Raw genomic sequence first — 23,301 nt, forward strand, 5'->3', positions numbered from 1 at the left:
AAGTCTATACCATAGACCTTCTGAAAATAATCGATTTTTGGGTCTAGCTCGTTTTTTCTGTTGCCTAGCAACCACTTAAATGGCGGAGTTAAACTCATCAAATATGATTATTATACAGCTTAAATATATCTATATTTGAAATTGAACCTGTTTAGCATGTAGTGAACTTTACACTTGTACACTATTCAAATATTACATAATTAATTGCACTTTTTTGCCAATTCACTGTTGTTTCTCCCTAGCAACATATTTGTGCCCATGGCAACCACGATTTGTTTTCTATTTACAAGATTTAATTTTAAATATATTGAAACAGAAAGGCAATTTAAGATGTAAATTGTAAAAAGAAACAAACTCCAAGGTAAATATTAAGGGGGAAAGCAATATTGAAACACCAACAAACAAAACAAAATACTGGGTATTGATGATATATACAGATTGTGCATCTGATGCTGGGTGGGGTCTCACTTATCAGCGACAAGAAGAATAATATAAAGACAAGACACATTTAGCGCTTAGAAATCTTAATATTGATTATCTTAAATAAATAGATAGACACATGCATTAAAGGGTGTTTTCAAAAGTCAGTGTATTTCCATGACAGTAGTTATGTTTCCGGAAGGGGTTGGGGTTGAAGGGGGGCACTTCTATTTAGACCTTTTTAAGCTTGAATAAGTGTAAAGTTGAGAAAAATATCAGATATATATAATTATATAACTTTTTTTCCTACACAATTTATGAAAAGGTATATATTTTTAAAATGTAAAACTGGGTAAGTGACAAAACAGCGGCACCCCATTTTAAACATGTTATTTTTGCGATCTCAAACCCCCTCTCCCTTTACCTCTAGGCAAAGTAGAAAAAAATCAAACACACAATTCAAACAGTAAAATTTACTTTAAAAAAGTCTGAGTCTGATGTCAGATTCAACTACCTTGACCAAACACTTTAACCTGAAGCGAGACACAAGGACAATCGGATGAACAGACTGACATACGCACGGACGAACAGACACATAGACCAGATAACATAATGCCCACAAATGGGGCTTAACAACAAAGCCGGGTCACTTTTTAAAATTTACACTTCATTTTTACGCATGATTATAAAACTATTCAAAACGTAACCTTTAAAAAGGTAACAGACATATAGTATGCTTACAGACTTCAGGCTCTTGTTTCTATGCATGGAATGGTCAATTATCCATATAGTAGTACAATAGTAATTTTGGGGCCCTTTATAGCTTGTTGTTCGGTGTGAGCCAAGGCTCCGTGTTGAAGGCCGTACTTTAACCTATAATGGTTTACTTTTTAAATTGTTTTTTGGATGGAGAGTTGTCTCATTGGCACTTACACCACATCTTCCTATATCTATTTGCAAATTTACAGATCTTACATTGTTGGATTGATGTTTAAACGAGTTAAATATACATAATGTACACAGCCATGTATCACAATCACTGCTGGTGATCCAATGAATAAATCTGTTGTAGAGTTGTCACAGGCTCAGGCGTACTTATATAATAATATATACATGTTTATACGGATATATGGATAGACTACCTTAGGCCGTTTCCGTTTTTTTACCATCAAATTTTATAGAACATGTTATCTATGCACATTGCTATTGCAAGCTTAAAATCAGGCAAGGCCTGTGGACCTGATTTGATTTCAAATGAAATGTTAAAATATAGTCAGTCATATTTGATAGGTTGCTTATATAAATTATTTAATTTGTGCCTCAAGAATAGTGTGTACCCAAAGATTTGGGCTGATGGTTTTATTTCGCCAATTTTTAAATCAGATGATCCTTGTGATCCATCTAATTATAGAGGTATAACAATTACTAGTACCATTGGTAAACTTTTTAACAATATTTTGAATACAAGACTTGACAAATTTTTGTACCAAAACAACTTAATTCATAATTCTCAGATTGGCTTTACAAAAAATGCCAGAACTTCAGATCATATATTTATTTTAAAAACACTGATAGACAAATACTGTCACAGTAAAGAGGGCAGATTATATACTTGTTTTGTAGACTTTCGCAAAGCATTCGACAGTGTAATTCATATAGGTCTTAAACTGAAGCTTATTAATATGAAAGTTGGTACTTTATTTTATAATATTATATCCGATATGTATAACAATAGTCAAGCATGTGTAAGAGTTGGAGCTTCTCTCACTGACCCTTTTAGCATTAAATTAAGTGTAAGACAAGGAGACAACTTGAGTCCTTCATTATTTAAAATTTTTATAAATGACTTCCCATCTTATCTTGACTCCTGCCTGGATGCAGTTTCCTTGCACTCCGAGAAATTAAATTGTTTGATGTATGCAGATGATATTGTGATTATGTCAACATCAGCCACAGGGCTTCAAAGTAGACTTGATCAGCTAGAAAAATATTGTGCTGACTGGTGCCTCAAAGTTAATATTAAAAAGACTAAAGTCATAATTTTTAATAAGGCTGGAAGGAAAATTCAGGCGAATTACTATGTTACAAATGGGAAATAAATATACAACCTCCCCCAATAAATGTTGACATAACAGGAAAAAAGTAATAAAAGTTTCTTTTAAGACTGCTCAAAACAAAACAAAAAATAACTCGTGCACGAAAAAGATATTTTGAAAGATTAACATTCCTAAGGTTTCTGTTTTATATTTTTCTCTTATCTTTTATTCTAAATTAAATTATCACTTCTGACTGAAACTAAAAAAAGAGTTATAAGCGAGTAATGGATAAGAGCATTCGTAAACATAGAAAGCAAATTAGACACAAGATAGAAAACTTAAAATCGATTAACCCGAAAGAATACTGGAAGATTTTGAACGGTGGTAAAAGGGGAAACAATCCATGTGTACATATTTATATTTTGTTTAATTATTTTAAGAATTTAAATATAGGAAATTCTGAAGATGAAGAGATTGTTTTAGAAAATCAGAACAATGTAAAAGATTTAAATGTTATATTAAATTCACCTATTACAGAAGAGGAAATTGAAAAATCTTTGAGAAAGTTAAAAAAAATAATAAATCCTCTGGTGATGATATGATTGTAAATGAATATTTAAAACACTCTTTTAGTGTTATGTCACAGGTGTTTGTGAAACTTTTTAATATTATATTTGACAGTGGAACTATCCCTGATAATTGGCTTTCTGGAAATATAATAACTTTATTTAAGAATAAAGGTAACAAACATGATCCTAGCAATTTTAGACCTATAACAGTTATAAGCTGCTTTGGGAAATTATTTACTTTTATTTTGAATTCACGTTTGAATAAATTTTCCGATGATTTTTTTTTACTATGTCCGAATCAAGCTGGTTTCAGAGAAGGTTATTCTACTACAGATAATTTATTTGTTATCTACATGCTTATTAGTATCATGAAATATAAGAAAAAGAAACTGTTCTGTGCATTCGTAGATTTTGCTAAAGCCTTTGATACTGTTTGGAGAAAGGGTCTTTGGCATAAATTACTTGTGAATGATATTAACGGTAAAATGTTTAATGTAATTTTTAATATTTACACAGGTATTAAATCTCGTATTATGTATAATGGTTAAATGTCAGAATACTTTTCATGCAATATCGGTGTAAGACAGGGTGAAAATGTGTCTCTTTTTTTATTTTCATTGTATTTGAACGACCTTCAACAGTTTATTGAAGAAAAAAATGTATGTGGTTTAAATTGTATTACTGATGAAATAGAGAATGAGTTTGATATCTACTTAAAACTGAAAATTAAAAATGTGTTATTATACGCAGATGATACAGTGTTATTTTCGGATAATGCATCCAATCTACAGTTGCAATTAGATATATTCTTTGAATAAAAATATTGCAGTACCTGGAAATTAAAAGTTAACACAAGTAAAACTAAGATAATATTTTTTTCTGGTGGTAGATTACCCAAAAATATTAACTTTATATATGACGGAAATGCATTGGAGATAGTCAATGAATTGACATATCTTGGGTTGAATTTTTCAAGAACAGGTAGCTTTATGAGTGCTAAGAAGATTTTAGTTGAAAAGCAAATAAAGCAATGTATGAAGTATTGAAAAATGGGAGGTTGCACAACTTGTCAGTGAAATCACAATATGATCTTTTTGATAAAATTGTGAAGCCAATTCTCCTGTATGGGTGTGAGATTTGGGGTTTCAGTAATACTGATATTATAGAAAAAGTGCATCTAAAATTTTGTAAACTTTTATTAAACCTTAAGAAGTCGACACCCAATTTTATGATTTATGGTGAACTTGGTATTTATCCCATGTCTTTATATACACAGCTGCGTATGGTTAATTTTTGGTCAAAAATGGTTAACGGGGATGATAACAGTAGGTCAGGTTGGTTGAAACACATTAAAAATATATTAGATAAATGTGGATACAGCAATATTTGGTTGTCACAAGGAAATTTCAATTCTAAGTGGTTGGGTATTAGTTTAAAACAAAAGTTATTTGATCAGTTTCAACAGAAATGGAGAGCTGATATTGACTGTTCGCCAAAACGTTTGGCCTACAAATTGTATTAACAAAATTTTGAATTTGAGGAATATCTGAATATTTTAAATGATAAAGATAGAATTACATATTGTAGATTTCGTACGGGTAACCATAAGTTACCCATCGAAACTGGTAGATGGAATAAGATTGAGCGAAACCTTAGATATTGTAACGTATGTCATTGTAACGAGATTGGTGATGAATTTCATTACACTTTGCAGTGTAGTTCTTTGGCAAATTTTCAAGCACAATATTTGGATACTTTTTCTAACACAGATGGTGTTTAGGAAATAAAGAATCTTGACTCAAAAACTAGCATATTTTAACACACAAGACACAAAATCACAATCCAGTGATATGAATTTTATTTCTTGAATTAGATCCTTCTCACAGGAAATATCCTTCTATAATAATTAATTCAGAGCTCTTCAAAATTGACGAAGAACATATAGAAAAGAAAGAAAAGAAATCTAAAATGTGTTCGTCAATCCGTGTACAAAGAAAGAATGGAACTTCATCCAGTTCAACCAAAAATCCATCTGAATTTCACATACCTCTTGATGATATTGGTATTGTCTCTGTGTTGTAACAAACACAGATGTTTCAGCATATTTTGTACATAATTAAAATAACTCTACCAAGTTGTAAAATGCTGGTCCTAAGCATGAAAAATGGAGGAGACAATTCAACTATTTAGTCGATTTATAAGTAAAAATAAATGATTTCATAAAATTGGCAAGACAAGATAAATTCATCAAACTTGTAAGACAAGGCGAACGTATGACAGAAAGTCACAGGACAAAAAGTCACAATTCAGTTTTGAGATTACTTTTGAACAAGAACACATTTTATTTTGAAAATATTTTTTTCACATTTTTCTTGAAGTTTTATGTTTCAAGCAACTTTGTAATAAAAATCTTCTCAATAAATATCAATAACGATCAAGTAATTGTTATGAAAATAAAATGTCAAAGTGACTTGGAACCTAAATGGCTTCATTTTGCCAATATAAATATTCTTTGCATGATTAAAATTTAATACATCTTCATTTATCAAGGTTTATGACCTTTTTTCTTAACTTAAAAAGGATTATATGTAATAAAAACTTAAAGAAAATATTTCAAAATATATTTGAACAATTGTCAAAAAAATATTTGTGACTTTTTGTCCTATCAAATTTGTGACTTTATGTCCTGTGACTTTCTGTCCGTTTACCGACAAGACAAGATAATTTATTAAAACTGAGGCACTCGTTACAAAATTAAAAGTCAAGATTCTTATAAGAAAAAAATCTCACTTTCACTTTGTTTCTTTTTATTAAGGTAAATAAATAACATGTTTTTTAATATTTCATTCTACAAGTTTTAATTATTTATTTTTTCCAGACAGTCAATTGACATGACAATAGTAAACTAAGGAAGTTGATAATCCTCTGAGACTCTGTTTGAATGTATTTAAAACGAATGTAGAAAGTCACAGGGCAAAAAGTCTGAATATCTATCGACACTCTGTGCATTTATCATCACTCTGTATATTTATCACCACTCTGTATGTCTATCACCACTGCGTATATCTATCCCCCCTCTGAATATCTATCACACTCTGTATATATATCACCTATCTGTACATCTATAATCACTCTGCATATCTATCACCAATGTGTACACCTATTACCACTCTGTATATCTACCATCACTCTGTATATCTACCTCTGATCTAAATATAATCACAAGTTTGTCTATTATCAACCACTCTGTATATCTATCACCACTCTGTACACCTATCACCACTCTGTATATCTATTACCACTCTGTATATAAATATCACCACTCTGTATATCTCCTACCACTCTGTTCATCAATCACCACTATGTATATCTATCGACTCTCTGATTATCTATCACCCCTCTGTATATCTAACACCACTCTGTATATCTATCACCACTCTGTACATCTATCATCACTCTGTATATCTATCACCATTCTGTACACATATCACCACTCTGTATATCTATCGACCCTCAGAATATCTATCACCCCTCTGAATATCTTACAATCTGTATATCTATTTCAACTCTGTATATATTAGTCCAGTCAAACTAAGATTTAACCTCAAACTAATTGCAACAGAAAATGTTTTAGTTCTAATCTATAGTATTATGCCCCTTATATAAAAAGAAAAAAGTCCCAAAAAATCTAACTTGAGGAAAACTCAAAATCAGCATTTTAAATTTCCTATGGAAATTAACATTGGGAGGGGAGATAACTCTTGCAAAAGTTAGTCTTTTTTGGTCAGATTTTGGTTGTTTTTCTGGAAATTTATGTATAGTATGATAATTTGATGGGGTTATAAGTTTGTATTTGACTTAATTATGTAATTTTCGGCTCAAGAAATGTACAAAACCGAAGTGTTATGGGTAGTTTTATTTTTTTCGTACATTTTTCTTTAAAGAAATTGCAAATTTGAAGCTTTATAACCATTTTAAAAAAATAATATGAAAATTTGGTATTGTTTATATTTGTATATTATATTTTTTCAGCAACTTACTTATCTTAAGAAATTTTAAACCACAGAAAGAAGAACACATGCTTAATTATTTTTAATAAATTTGAGATTCTTTACCTTGACATGTTGAAAAATTCAATAAATGGTCAACTTATAAATTACGAAATCTAGATTATAGCTTGTTAAAATATATGAAAACACCTGTAGAGTTGTTTGTAATACTCTAAAGACCTCTAAAAAATCAAGAATCAATACATTCTGATAAATAGAAGCGGTAAAGTTATAATTTTGTATCAATTTGTATTGATATTTCTGCCTTTTTTGCAAGAGTTATTTCCCTTTTCAATGCAAATCTCCATAGGAATTTTAAATGGTGATTTTTTTAGTTTTCCTCAAGTTAGATTTTATGGGACTTTTTTCTGTGTATATTTGGGGTATAATACTAAAGATTAAAACTTAAAAATCTTCTGTTGCAATTACTTTCAGGTTAGGGTCTAATTATGCTAGATTGACTGGACTATATATATATATATATATATATCACCACTCTGTATATATATATATATATATATATATATCACAGTAGCATGGGTTCGAATCCCGGCGAGGGAAGAACCAAAAATTTGCGAAAGCAAATTTACAGATCTAACATTGTTGGGTTGATGTTTAGACGAGTTGTATATACATCAACCCAACAATGTTAGATCTGTAAATTTGCTTTCGCAAATTTTTGGTTCTTCCCTCGCCGGGATTCGAACCCATGCTACTGTGATATCGTGACACCAAATCGCCTGCACTGCAGCCGTCCCGCTAGACCACACGACCAGCTGGGCTCTCTTAAAAAGAGCTTTCGCTGGCCGTATGTTACCTTTCCACGTCAGTTTTAATCTAGCGGCGTACTACAGTACATGATATATAAGGCATGAAGATGTTATTGTTACAGATCAGCTAAATTATCTATAGTAAAGGATCCTACAAATTAATGTAATATACAGTCACAGAAAATAATTATATTTATAAGTACGTCTGAGTCAGTGACAACTCTACAACAGATGTATCTATATATATATATATCACCACTCTGTATCTATCGCCAAAGTGAATATCTAACACCACTCTGTATACTTATCACCACTCTGTATATCCATCAGTATTCTCTATATCTGTCACAACTCTGTATATATATCATCACTCTGTATATCTACAACCACTCTGTACATATATCACATCTCTGTATATCTATCACCACTCTGTATGTTTATCACCACTCTGTATAGCTATCAATCCCTCTGTACATCTATCATCACTCTGTATATCTATCACCACTCTGTACACATATCACCTCTCTGTATATCTAACGACCCTCTGAATATCTGTCAACCCTCTGAATATCTTACACCACTCTGTATATCTATTACCACTCTGTATAAATATCACCACTCTGTATATTTACTACCACTCTGTATATCTATCGACACTTTGAGTATCCATCACCCCTCTGAATAACTTACACTTATCTGTATATCTATCACCACTCTGTATATCTATCACCAATCCAAATATCTATCACCAATATGTACATATATCACCATTCTGTATATCTATCACCACTCTGTATGTCTATTACCACTGTGTATATCTATCATCCCTCTGAATATCTATCAACCCTATGAATAACTATCACCCCTCTGAATATCTATCACCACTATGTACACATATCACCAATCTATATATCTATCGACCCTCTGAATATCTATCACCACAGTGAATAGCTGACACCACTCTGTATATCCATCAGCATTCTCTATATCTGTCACCACTTTGTATATATATATCATCACTCTGTATATCTATAACAATTCTGTAAATCTATCACATCTCTGTATATATAATACCACTCTGTACATCTATCACCACTTTGTATATCTATCACCACTCTGTATATCTATCAACAGTCTGAAGGTATATCACCACTCTGTATATCTATCACCACTCTGTATATCTACCAACACTCTGTTTATCTACCTCTGATCTAAATATCTATCTAACTTTGTCTATTATCAACCACCCTGTATATCTATCACCTCTCGAATATCTATCACCACTCTGTATATCTATCACCACTCTGAATATTTAACACCACTTTGTATACCTCTGATCTGAATAGCTATTACAACTTTGTCTATTATCAACCACCCTGTAAATCTATCACCACTCTGTACATCTATTACCCCTCTGAATATCTAACACCACTCTGTATATCTATCACCAATCTGAATATCTATTACCACTCTGTATATCTATCACCACTCTATATGTGTATCACCAATTTGTATATCTATCACCCCTCTGAATATCTTACACCACTCTGTATATCTATTACGAATCTGTATATATATCACCAATCTGTATATATCTACTACCACTCTGTACATCTATCACCACTCTGTATATCTATCGACAATCTGAGTATTTATCACCCCTCTGAATATCTAACACTTATTTGTATATCTATCACCACTTTGTATATCTATCACCACTTTGTATATCTATCACCACTTTGTATATCTATCAATAATCTGAATATCTATCACCACTCTGTACATATATCACCAATCTGTATATCTATCACCACTCTGTATAGCTATAACGACTGTGTAAATCTATTATCTTTCTGAATAACTTACACCACTCTGTATATCTATTACCACTCTGTATATATATCACCACTCTGTATATATCCACTACCACTCTGTACATCTATCACCACTCTGTATATCTATCGACAATCTGAGTATATATCACTCCTCTGAATATCTAACACTTATTTGTATATCTATCACCACTTTGTATATCTATCACTAATCTGAATATCTATCACCACTCTGTACATATAACACCACTCTGTATATATATCACCACTCTGTATAGCTATAACGACTGTGTATATCTATCATCTTTCTGAATAACTTACACCACTCTGTATATCTATTACCACTCTGTATATATATCACCACTCTGTATATATCTACTACCACTCTGTACATCTATCACCACTCTTTATATATATCGACACTCCTGAGTATCTATCACCCCTCTGAATATCTAACACTTATCTGTATATCTAACACTTATCTGTATATCTAACACTTATCTGTATATCTATTACCACTCTGTATATCTATCACTAATCTGTATATCTATCACCACTCTGTACACATATTACCACTCTGTATATCTTTCGAACCTCTGAATATCTATCACCCCTCTGAATATCACCACTCTGTATATCTACCTGTGATCTGAATATCAATCACAACTTTGTCTATTATCAACCACCCTGTAAATCTATCACCACTCTGTATATCTATCACCAATCTGAATATCTATTACCACTCTGAATATCTATCACCACTCTATATATCTATCACATCTCTGAATATTTAACACCACTCGTTATATCTATCACCACTTTGTATATCTATCACCAATCTGAATATCTATCACCACTATGTACATCCATCACCAGTCCACTGTGTATATCTATCACACCTCTGAATATCTATCACCCCTCTGAATAACTATCACCCCTCTGAATATCTATCACCCCTCGGAAAACCACCACTCTGTATATCTACCTCTGATCTGCATATTAATCACAACTTTGTCTATTATCAACCACCCTGTATATCTATCACCACTATGTACACATATCACCACTGTGTATATATTACCACTCTGTGCATCTATCATCACTTTGTATATCTATCACCGCTCTGTACACATATCACCACTCTGTATATCTATCGACCCACTAAATATATATCACCCCTCGGAAAACCACCACTCTGTATATCTACCTCTGATCGTAATATTAATCACAACTTTGTCTATTATCAACCACCCTGTATATCTATAACCACTCTGTACACATATCACCACTGTGTATATCTATCACCCCTTTGAATACCAACACTCTGTATATCTACCTCTGATCTGAATAGCTATTACAACTTTGTCTATTATCAACCACCCTGTAAATCTATCACCACTCTGTATATCTATCACCAATCTGAATATCTATTACCACTCTGAATATCTATCACCACTCTGTATATCTATCACGTCTCTGAATATTTAACACCACTCGTTATATCTATCACCACTTTGTATATCTATCACCAATCTGAATATCTATCACCACTATGTACATCCATCACCAGTCCACTGTGTATATCTATCACACCTCTGAATATCTATCACCCCTCTGAATAACTATCACCCCTCTGAATATCTATCACCCCTCGGAAAACCACCACTCTGTATATCTACCTCTGATCTGCATATTAATCACAACTTTGTCTATTATCAACCACCCTGTATATCTATCACCACTATGTACACATATCACCACTGTGTATATATTACCACTCTGTGCATCTATCATCACTTTGTATATATATCACCGCTCTGTACACATATCACCACTCTGTATATCTATCGACCCTCTAAATATATATCACCCCTCGGATAACCACCACTCTGTATATCTACCTCTGATCTGAATATTAATCACAACTTTGTCTATTATCAACCACCCTGTATATCTATAACCACTCTGTACACATATCACCACTGTGTATATCTATCACCCCTCTGAATACCAACACTCTGTATATCTACCTCTGATCTGAATAGCTATTACAACTTTGTCTATTATCAACCACCCTGTAAATCTATCACCACTCTGTATATCTATCACCAATCTGAATATCTATTACCACTCTGAATATCTATCACCACTCTGTTTATCTATCACATCTCTGAATATTTAACACCACTCGTTATATCTATCACCACTTTGTATATATATCACCAATCTGAATATCTATCACCACTATGTACATCCATCACCAGTCCACTGTGTATATCTATCGACCCTCTAAATATATATCACCCCTCGGAAAACCACCACTCTGTATATCTACCTCTGATCTGAATATTAATCACAACTTTGTCTATTATCAACCACCCTGTATATCTATCACCACTCTGTACACATATCACCACTGTGTATATTCATCACCCCTCTGAATATCTATCACCCCTCTGAATACCAACACTCTGTAAATCTACCTCTGATCTGAATAGCTATTACAACTTTGTCTATTATCAACCACCCTTTAAATCTATCAACACTCTGTACATCTATTATCCCTCTGAATATCTAACACCACTCTGTATATCTATCACCAATCTGTAAATCTATCACCACTCTGTATATCTATCACCACTCTATATGTGTATCACCAATGTATATATCTATCACCCCTCTGTATATCTGGGAACAGTCTTTTTTAAGAAAAGGTACACTTTCAAAAAATAAAGCTCGGCTAGTCTAACAGGCTAGGAAGGCCATGCTCTATGCATTGTGTAAAGCGAGAAGGCTTTGTTTACCAGTTGATATTTTGTTACAAATATTTGATGCAATGGTTGCACCTATATTGTTGTATGGTGCTCAAGTGTGGGGTTACGAAAACAATGAAATTATTTAATCTTTGCAATAGAATTTTGCAAGTATATTTTAAAGATTAAAAAATGTACTCCAAATTGTATTGTTTATGGAGAGCTTGGTAGAGAACCTATGCCTATTTGTATTAAAGCCAGAATGGTTGTCTTTTTGCAACTTATTTTAAATGGTAAAAAAAATAAAATATCACGCACGATATGATATGTTATATAGACTTGACGAAGATGATGTGTATCACTCTAAATGGTTACCATGTATCAACGAAATTTTACTTGAATGTGGTTATAATCATTGTAGGAATAACCAAACTATGGAAAGAAATGTTATTCTGTCAAGACAAGTTAAACAGTTTCTTCATGAAAAATTTATTGAAAATTGGAAAGCACAAATATTTAACTCACCTAAGTGTATTAATTATAGAATTGTAAGACTGAATTTGGTTTTGAGAAATATCTCTCTGTTTCCCCACCTGAAATGATGTATACTATTAATAAATTTAGATGTGGAAGTCACAAGTTGCCAATTGAAGCTGGTAGTGTTTGTTCTATTGATGGATCTGGAAAAAAATGTGATCTAAGTGGAAAAAAATGTGATCTAAGTGATAAAGAACAACTAGATTATGATACATATTTAATTGTAACTTTTTTAATGGAGTTCGTGTTGTTTCTTATTTATTATTTGTAACTGTTTATGTATAAAATGCCACGGTCTCTTAATTTCATGAGTCTTTAGGATAAAAAAAGATCTTTACAAGTCATTTTTATATCAAATGTATTATCACACCTTTTTATGCTCGATTTGAGATCTAAATTTTATTGTTAAAAAAGGCTAGCTGTTGTCAAATAAATTTTGTGAGCAGTTTTAATACCGAGGGTGTGTCTTATTTTGTGAGTTTTCATTGGTTTGGAGTTTTTAGACCCTTCATTGTTGACCAGTGGAAAACTTCCCGCCGAAGTGTTTCAAATAGCACTTTGTCTTCAAACGAACAAGATGGACACATGCAGTTTACAGAAGCAAAAGATTTGATTTGAACTGTTCGTGAAACCACACATACTCAAGGTAGATATTAACCCCTTGGTATTTTCCCAGATTATTTTCATTATAAAAAATATGGATCAAAACACGACTTTTGAAATCTTTTTCGAAAAATTAAGATATGATATAGAAGACTATCTGATGAAATTTAATAAGTTGGCTCGTGTTCATTGATCGTCCTGAATATGCATGAAATATTTGCCACTGGACACCAAGTAACCAACAATCAATCGTGTTCATTGACATCGGAATAAATAAAAAAAAAAATAAACTAGAGCATGCACTGGTTACTACAAAACAAGTGCCTGAGTCGATGCTGTAGCAAGTATCGTGATGTTTGAAAAGGTTGCACCAACTGAAAATGCAGATGGCATATTTTTGCTCAACTATCGATAGCAAAGATTTGAAAATATTTATTTTACTTTTTCGTATTTTACTGATACATGGAATTATATTTCAAGTTTACAGTTTTCAAGTTTATAGTAGATGCAGTCTATTTGTATTTTATATATAATCTTTATTGCAAAAAACATGAAACCCTGACGGGTTAAAATGCAAACATAGTACAATGTATACACAAGTGACAAGAAACATATCTATACATGATAAATGTTTTTAAAAAGTGAAGTTGATATTAATAACATATATCTATATATAGATGTATATAATAATTGACCAATGTGGACCTTATTTTCGCAATTCCATAGATTGCTTTATATAGTCTACAACACTAGACAAAATATCTTTATTGGGATCTAGAATAGTTTTAAGTTTAGAGTTTGAGTCAAGCTGGTTAAAATTAGGATAATGGGTTTTAATTGCATTTATAAGGGAATGTCTTACATTACTGTTAATTTGGCAATGAAGGAAAAAGTGTTCCTCATCATCTAAAATTTTACAGACTTTGCACAGTCTGTGTTCTCTTTGAATTTTTTTGTAACGTCCTAATTAAATTTCCAAATTATGATCACTTACACGTAATTTTATTAAAAGCTGACGACTATTAAAATTGTTTAGATTGTGCAGGTAGTCCTCAAATTTAATTTCATTCTTTTCCTTCACTATACATTTAAAAGTTTTTTTGAGTGAATTTTTTATAAGTTTAAAAGGTTTATCAGAATCAACATATTGTTCTTCATCAATATTAAATTCTTTAAAAATATGCTTGGCAAAAGTGTACCAAGTATATATTCCATCTTCAGACATAGACTTATTTACTGCAAAAGCTTCTTTAACAAGAGGGTTTATTTCATGGCAGTTTATTCGACAAAAATATAATAAAACTTGAGTTTTAATAAAAGAGTCAAGTGAAAATCGTCCTAACTCAGACTTTGCAGCTATATTACATGAGGTTTTTTTAATTCCAAGAACAGTTTTACAAAACTTATGATGCACTTTCTCAAAGCTGAATCTATCTGTCAATGATAAAATATCACAGTTAGTTCCATGCAAAGTGGCTCTATTTATGGCTCTATAAATTGAGTAATAATCTTCCATAAACCAGATCTCGCTATTATATAAAATTATGGGTTTAATAAGTGAATCAAATAATTTACATGATAAATCAACAGGGACATGATGAAAATTAGACATATATTTTTTTAGTGAAAATAACGCTTTAAGCGCTTTTTTGGATAGTTCATGTGTAGATCTCTTAAATTTTCCTTTATTATCAATTTTGTTCCCAAGAAAATTATACTCTTTAACTTCAGTTAACTGATTTTGTTTATAAAAAAATTTTGACTCAAAAGAATTTCTAGAATGAAAAATCATAACTTTTGTTTTATTTGTATTTACAGTCAGCTGCCATTTGTAGCAATATTTTTCCAGTTTATTCAAAGCAGATTAGTGATTCTGATAATATTAAAAGATCATCAGCAAAACTAAGACTACTTATTGATGTTTTATCTAAGGACACAGGATCACATGTCCCATCAAAAATTGAATGGAGATCATTAATAAAACAATTAAACAATGTGGGGCTCAAACTGTCCCCTTGTTTGACCCCTTTATCTATTTCAAAAAATTCAGATTGTTTATTATCTATTTTAACTGAAGATTCACAACACTTATACATATCTTTAATTACTTCAAATATTTTCTTTCCAACATCATCCTTCTTTAATTTGTATAAGAGACCAGCATGCCAAACAGTGTCAAAAGCACGACGCAAATCAACAAAGCAAGAGTAAATTTTACTCTTCTTTTTTGTCAAATATTTTATCATTAAAGTTTTTAGAATAAAAATACTATCTGCTGTCCTATGATTATTTCTAAATCCAAATTGATGAACTGAAAACTTGTCTTCATAGTAAGTTACAACTCTAGAATTAATAACAGCACTGAAAAGTTTAGCAATACAATTTTGAAGGGAAATTCCCCTATAGTTATTAATATCTAGCTTATCTCCAGCTTTATGAATAAGTATGGTAAAAGATTTTCTCCAGTTTGATGGATATTTACCAGAATCAAGAATTAAATTAAAAAGCTTAGTAATAGCTTTACAAGTAACAACACCACTATATTTAATAATTTCATTACAAATTTGGTCTGGACCAGAGCTTTTCCCAGTTTTTAATTTTTGTATACATTTATTTACTTCATTGATAGTAAAAGGTTTTTCAGTTACCTCATTGAATAAAAGTGCATCAGTTTCATTTAATATATCGGTTTCAATTTTAGTTTAAAATTCTTTATCATAGTTTACAGACTCTCCTTGATGCTTAAAATGATCAATAATTTCTGGAACACCAGCTTGAAGCTCAATTTTTTTATCAGTGTTCTCATATTTTAATGACTTTAATAATTTCCAATATTGTTTAGGGTCTGTATCTCTAAGGGCTGAAAGCTGACTAAATATTTCCTTTTTAAATTGATTTTTCTTTCTTTTTATTAATTTTTTACACAGTTTACAGTGACCTAGGAAATTATTTCTTAAATTGAGGTTATAAGGATTTATTCGTAATAATTTGGCTAGATTTGATACAGTTTTCTTTACATCAGCTAGTTCTCTATCTTCCCATGGCTTTTTCTTTTTTAATTTCTTTTTACGAAAGGATTTAATAATTTTACATGAGCGCATGGTTAATGTTTTAAATATATTATTTAGTTGTTGTTCTGCTATTTCAACCCCAGAACAATTTATTTCAAATGGTGTATTTTCATAACCAAGTATTTCAACTCTAGTGCTGCTTTCTTCTAAAACAGTATATAATTTTTCCTTAGAAATAGTCTCCCATTTAAATGTCATATCTATCTCACTATATTTTCTGTCTATATTCATATTTTGCATGGATATACACCCTTTTAAAAAGACTACAATTTGAGCATGATCAGATAAATATGAAGGTTCTAATATTTGAAAAAAACTAACAGAGTTAATGAGGTCCACACTGGTCAAGGCATAGTCAACAGTACTACACCCACTGGGTTTAAAACATGTCATATTTCCCAGCATATCACCAATAAAACGTCCGTTCAAAACTCTTAGCTGAGAGGCAATACAGAGATCAATCAATTATAAAGATGATAAAGCCATAATTCAATCAAAGTACTGAAGTACTGAACATCAGAGGACCTCAAGTTGTGTTGAATTATTGATAAATGGCAGGTGTTTATATTATACTTGTCGGACAGATATGTTCACCTTACAATATAGTACATATAACATTATTTGCTATGCTATAAATATATATCATATCTGAGATACTGACTTGAACTAGGATACTTAACTTTGTGAATTATCAATGATTATGTGGTCAAATGAAAACTGTTAGATTGGCATTATGACTATATAGTTGCACACATACAAAAATAGTTAGCATATAACATACAATTATTCAATAGTTTTGTTGTGTATGATTTACAAATAGAAAAATAGAGATGGCAAGACCTGAAGAAGGCCGCCTGATTCTTTTAAGTGACATACATGTATGAACAACAGAGTCGGTGTGGGGCCACTAAGCTTAACTGCCCGCTTTGCACCAGCCAATATAAATGAATGCCTAGGGTGGGAATCGAACCCACATACACCAACTCTGTTGTCCCTATATTTTTAAATGAACAAAAAATTATCAAAAATAAATTTAAAAAAATGTATAAATTGGTTAAAATTTAATTATCAATTTATACATGAAAATATTTATAGGTTGATTTTCTGTGATTCAGATGTCTACTCAGATTGTAATCTCATAGGCTCTAATGTACAGCTACATGAATAGACAGCGTAAGAGTGTTTAAAATTGCTAAGGCATACTTTTGGGGGGAGGAAGGAGCTTAAGGCATACTTTTTCGAGGAGCTCCATGTATGGTAAATGCGTAGTCCTTTTTTTATATAGTTTTACCCAAAGTGTTGACTTGCTAGACCCCTCCCCCTTTAAAACTCCTGGATTCTCATCCAATTTGATAGAAATCTAAACTGCTTTGAAACAAGGTTGTTTAGGTAATAACAATTATGTTTGGGAATAAAATAGAAAGGTTGCTTTAAACATGTTAAATGTTGCTGAACATTTTGTTTGAATTATCTAGAATATACATGTCATTTTGGTCTTTTGTGGATAGTTGTGCCATTGGCAATCATACCACATCTTCTTTTTTATATTATGTACTTGTGGTTTTAATTGTGGACATTTTAAATCCATGTTAACTTATGCATGACTCTGACCTCTGGTACAAATTAGAACATGGAATTATTCATGCAAACTCACAGAAAGATTCTTGAGATTTAAATTTCCACAAAATAATAAATAAACAAAAACATTAAACATTTTAAACAATTAACATACTAAAATTTATGATAAAAGAGATCACAATCCATTTTTAGATCGTGAAGCTCCCTTGTCACCTACTTACAGTGTTTATATATCTCAACTTGTATGATTCTTTCGTGTATGTACACAATGTAACAATGTTTTAGATTTTAACGAGAGAAATTTATGTATTACTGAAAAATTATTACACCAGGGTTTTCCATATCACAACCTAGTCATTACATTTACTCAATTTTATCAGCGGTATAAGGACATTATTTATCCAATATAGCTCAACATGCAGACTTCTTAAACGTTCAGGTATTTCACATCCAATTTTTTATGGAAATATTCTTTATAAAGCACACAGGTGTCAGTATTCACCTCAGAAACTAACAAACCTTTGAATAGACTTTTTAAGAAGGAATATAGTAACGATACTGTTATCAGGTCATTAAAGATTGCATATTTTGGCGTTAATATCGATTCACTTATAGGGTCTTTGCATTGGAACTAAACACATTTATTAAAAAAACAGTTGTTGGCATGACACTGGTTATGTTCTTATATATGTTATGATGGTATGATACTAAACCCCTAACAGGAAGAATTGTGCTTGATATTCATATGATGAAATCATACTCTTTCAGTCAGTTTTATTGAAGTCTGGAGCTGGCATGTCAGTTAACTGCTAGTAGTCTTTTGTTTTTTATGTATTATTGTCATTTTGTTTATTTTCTATGGTTACATCTTCTGACATCAGACTCAGACTTCTCTTGAACTGAATTTTAATGTGCGTATTGTTATGCGTTTACTTTTCAAAATTGGCTAGAGGTATAGGGAGAGGGTTGAGATCTCACTTACATAACCCCGCCGGATTTTTGCGCCTGTCCCAAGTCAGGAGCCTCTGGTCTTTGTTAGTCATGTAATATTTTAATTTTGGTTTCTTGTGTACAATTTGGAAATTAGTATGGCGTTCATTATCACTGAACTATTATATATTTGATTAGGGGCTAACTGAAGGACGCCTCTGGTTTCGTGAATTTCTCGCTACTTTGAAGACCTGTTGGTGACCTTCTGCTGTTGTTTTTTTTTTCTTTGGTCAGGTTGTTGTCTTTTTGACACATTCCCCATTTCCATTCTCAATTTTAACATTTTTATAAAATAATACACTAACCCTTTGCAATGTTACTTCAACTTTTAATCTGGGGTTCCAGAAAACTTTTAAAATATCTCTTGCAGTCATATGCAGGGTATACATGGTATAGTGCTCATAGGTTTGTCTCTATAAACATGATAAAGATTTGCTAAGTTTACTCATACAGAATCCCAATATCGCTCTCATTAGTATATATAGATACATGTGTGCTCAAATTACCATTTAAATTAGTCTCAAAATTGATATATCTAACTCAATTGAGTAGATCTAGCTCAAATTTTACTCATAAATGTAAGTGATCATATTTGCTCAATTTAAGATCTCATGGGTGCTCGTAGTGATTGGAAACTGATTGTATTTGCTCAAGTACTCATGTATGCGTGAACATATGTCTTATTCAAATACCTAAAATTTTACATGGATTACACAACTTAATAATTTTGGCAATACATGTACATGTGACATGGTCCAAAATTATACAATACTACGGCATCAGGTGCGTTCGCGCCCAATATACTTTCGCACCCTACACGTTCGTGACCAATTTTAATTCAAATTCCAGTTGAATAATTGGAAAATCATGATTTTTGTTTTAATTGCTTTGATGTAAATACTGAATGTATTTATAGCTTGGTATGAGTAAAAGATTAAATATTTTAAATGAAAAGATAATTGTTTTTAACAGCTTGGTCCATTTGATCTAAAACAATTAAATAATAAAATATAGCAATACACTATAATATAAACCAAAACATGATAAAATTCATTCAACGCACACAAAAAAACGTAGTCAGAATCTCACTTCATTTTGAAACAAGTCTATGAAAAAAAGTTATAGGTAATACACTAAACTAAACATGATTAAGTGTTATTCAACACAAAATAAAACGTTGACAGAATCCCACTTTAATAAGACAGGAATAATTTATTTTCTTTAACAATACACTCTCAAAAACATGATTAAGATTTATTCAACACATAAAAAATGCTGTCTCGATTTATTCTGAGACAATGAAATCAATTATACTTTTAAGAATACTACTTGGCAAAACTTGATTACAGAGTTATTAAACACAAAACCAATTAAAATTGGGCGCGAACATGTAGGGTGCGAACGGACTTTGGGTGCGAACATGTGGGGTGCGAAAGTGAAAGGGGGCGAACATGAGTGGGTGCGAACGTGAATGGGCGCGAACGGACCCGGAATTTATACCTCTAAAATTGTAGGGATTCTTCAAATATATCTAGAGGCTAGTAAATGGTACGGACAACGTCACTTATTGTAATTCAGTAAATGTGATTTACCCAAATTCTGAATTTCAGTGTAAAATAAGACTCTTGCTTTTACGAGCAACACTCAAAAATAGTCCATCTCTATTGGAAGAAAACTCTGAATATTACATACATGTAAAATACAATTATTTCAACCAATAATTATATATAAGTTTAGAATTACTTACAAATTCATTAACAAAATCCGCTTTTTTTTCTAGTCAAGGGACGTAATTATTCAAATATACTAATGCAAGTAACTAAGTCGGAGAAGGAGCGAAAATCCGAAACAGTACCTTAAAAAAAAGAAAATAGTTCCAAGTGTGTCCAAGTGATCAATCTACTTGTTATTTACGAAGAAAAGAAATTTAACTTAAAAAATTGTTGAGATCTTTAAAAAAAAACACAAATTGTTGCATTTAAGAATACAAAGAAAGTAACCTTAAGTTATCTTTAACGGCCTTGCAGGTTCTAGTTACTCCTACCCAATCTGCTGGTATTTTCAAAATGGCTGCGGGGGACGGGCCTGAAAAATGATTTTAATATTGTGTCAGATTAAATATTCCTGATTTTGCTACGGTTATAGACAAATATGCTACAAACGGTTTAAAGATGTTACTCTAAATCAAATAATTGAAATATAATTACCTTTCTGTGTGTAATTGCGTGAATTGATTTTCTCTCGCTCGCTCTTGCTCACTTGATGAATATGCATTCGTGGTATTCATCTGCAACAACAATTTTTCGGAATATCATTGATATTGAAGATCGTTTGATTAATATAGGAATATTTCTAATGACAAAACATTTTCATATTATTAATTTGCATTTAAAAAAATCAAAAAAATCTTAGTATCCATTGAAAACATGAATTTTAAAGAAGCAACAAGGAATTTTGTTCTGCACTATTGTCCGCGGGTTCATACGGTTAATTTCCCAACACGAATTATATATGCATTTCTTTGATCTTTGAAGATCTTTGAAAAGTAGGCGATGGCAATACACCCGAGGCCCCTCAGGGGCCTCTGATGTAAAAAGTAGAAGACTTGATTCTCCATTATATTGTCCTTGATCCTCGATTTACTTACAGCCGTTTTGGTGGTAATAAATATTATGTACATGGTTTAATCTCAATTGTTTTAACACTTTTTTCACGTTTTTGTTATTGATCTGAGTAAAGTTCAGTTACATAATTTATTTGCAGTATGTCCTTTGTCAGTAGATATTTTTCTGCACAGCCAGTTACTAAAGTGTGAAATGAGTAGATTGTTGTGTAACACCTATATGGTCATGTGATCAAAAGGTTAGAATTTGAACCGATATATGGTCGATATATGGTCGTGTGATCAATAGGTTAGAATTAGAAGCCAAATCAGTTTAAATTGATTTTTACTTGGACAAAGACCTAGGTATTTTTATGCCCCACCTACGATGGTCCACTGAACATAGAAAATGAAAGTGCAAAGTTCAGGTTAAAGTTTTTGGTCAAGGTAGTTTTTGATGAAGTTAAACTGAGTCACATCTACTTGAAACTTAGTACACATGTTCCCTATGATATGATCTTTCTTATTTTAATGCCAAATTATAGTTTTGATCCCAATTTCATGGTCCACTGAACATAGAAAATGAAAGTGCAAAGTTCAGGTTAAAGTTTTTGGTCAAGGTAGTTTTTGATGAAGTTTAAGTCACATCTACTTGAAACTTAGTACACATGTTCCCTATGATATGATCTTATTAATTTTAATTTCAAATTAAAGTTTTGACCCCAATTACACGGTCCACTGAACATGGAAAATTATAGTGTGAGTGGGGCATCCGTGTACTATGGACACATTCTTGTTTCATTAGAATATTAGGGGACATGAAATATGTTTGAAAGAATTTTAAGGCAATTAATTGATTCAATGTGATCTGTGTTGGATTTTAGATTTTAAAAGTTCCAGAAAATTACTTTTGGAGAATTGAATGATTTCACTAATTTTTCATGTTGCATGTGAAATTACAATATGATGACTTTACCCCATTTCTTTAAGTTTATTGATTTATTAGAGTTGTTATGTTTTCAAGCTTTTACTCTTGTATAAACATCATCGAACTGTAACTATAAGTTCTGTAACCATGGTAAAATTCATGATTGATTGTGGGTGCATAACCCCCTGTGGCAAATATATCATGCATTTCAAGTTGAAAGATCCATGTAACTTGACCAGGTATTGCTTCCAAATAGTATCTACCTACAACAACAGGAATAGGGGACACATTCATGTATATGTCTAGGAGACTGACAGTGTACCAACTGAATTTGTTGGCAATACCTTCTGAATACATTTTTTATATAAAAGTTAATTACATTTGGTTTTTCAGAGAATTTACAAGACTATTATCCACAAAATGCAACAATGCAATGACCCAGGGGAAACCCTGCCAACAGTCTTATTTTGATGAATTGTTGAACCAGAGAAATGTGAAGACTTACAGACACCTAGACTGTATAGTCAACATAACAATGATTAGAGAATCAGACTACAGTGAAC

The 23,301-nt window shown here is 31.6% G+C and overlaps 2 long non-coding RNA genes across 2 annotated transcripts in view; both read left to right on the top strand.

Annotated features, from left to right (window-relative positions):
• Positions 1-13,400: 13,400 nt before the first annotated feature.
• LOC134695126 (uncharacterized) overlaps positions 13,401-23,301 on the top strand; it is a 32,539-nt gene continuing 22,638 nt past the window's right edge. The window contains exon 1 of the long non-coding RNA XR_010102708.1: positions 13,401-13,612. This is a non-coding gene — a long non-coding RNA (uncharacterized LOC134695126). The remainder of the gene's footprint in view (positions 13,613-23,301) is intronic.
• Positions 21,765-23,110, top strand: LOC134695128 (uncharacterized). Its single transcript, XR_010102711.1, has 2 exons — positions 21,765-22,070; positions 22,121-23,110. It is a non-coding gene; the product is annotated as an uncharacterized LOC134695128 (long non-coding RNA).

This window comes from Mytilus trossulus, chromosome 13, assembly GCF_036588685.1.
Source record: "Mytilus trossulus isolate FHL-02 chromosome 13, PNRI_Mtr1.1.1.hap1, whole genome shotgun sequence".
Classification (NCBI taxonomy): domain Eukaryota; kingdom Metazoa; phylum Mollusca; class Bivalvia; order Mytilida; family Mytilidae; genus Mytilus; species Mytilus trossulus.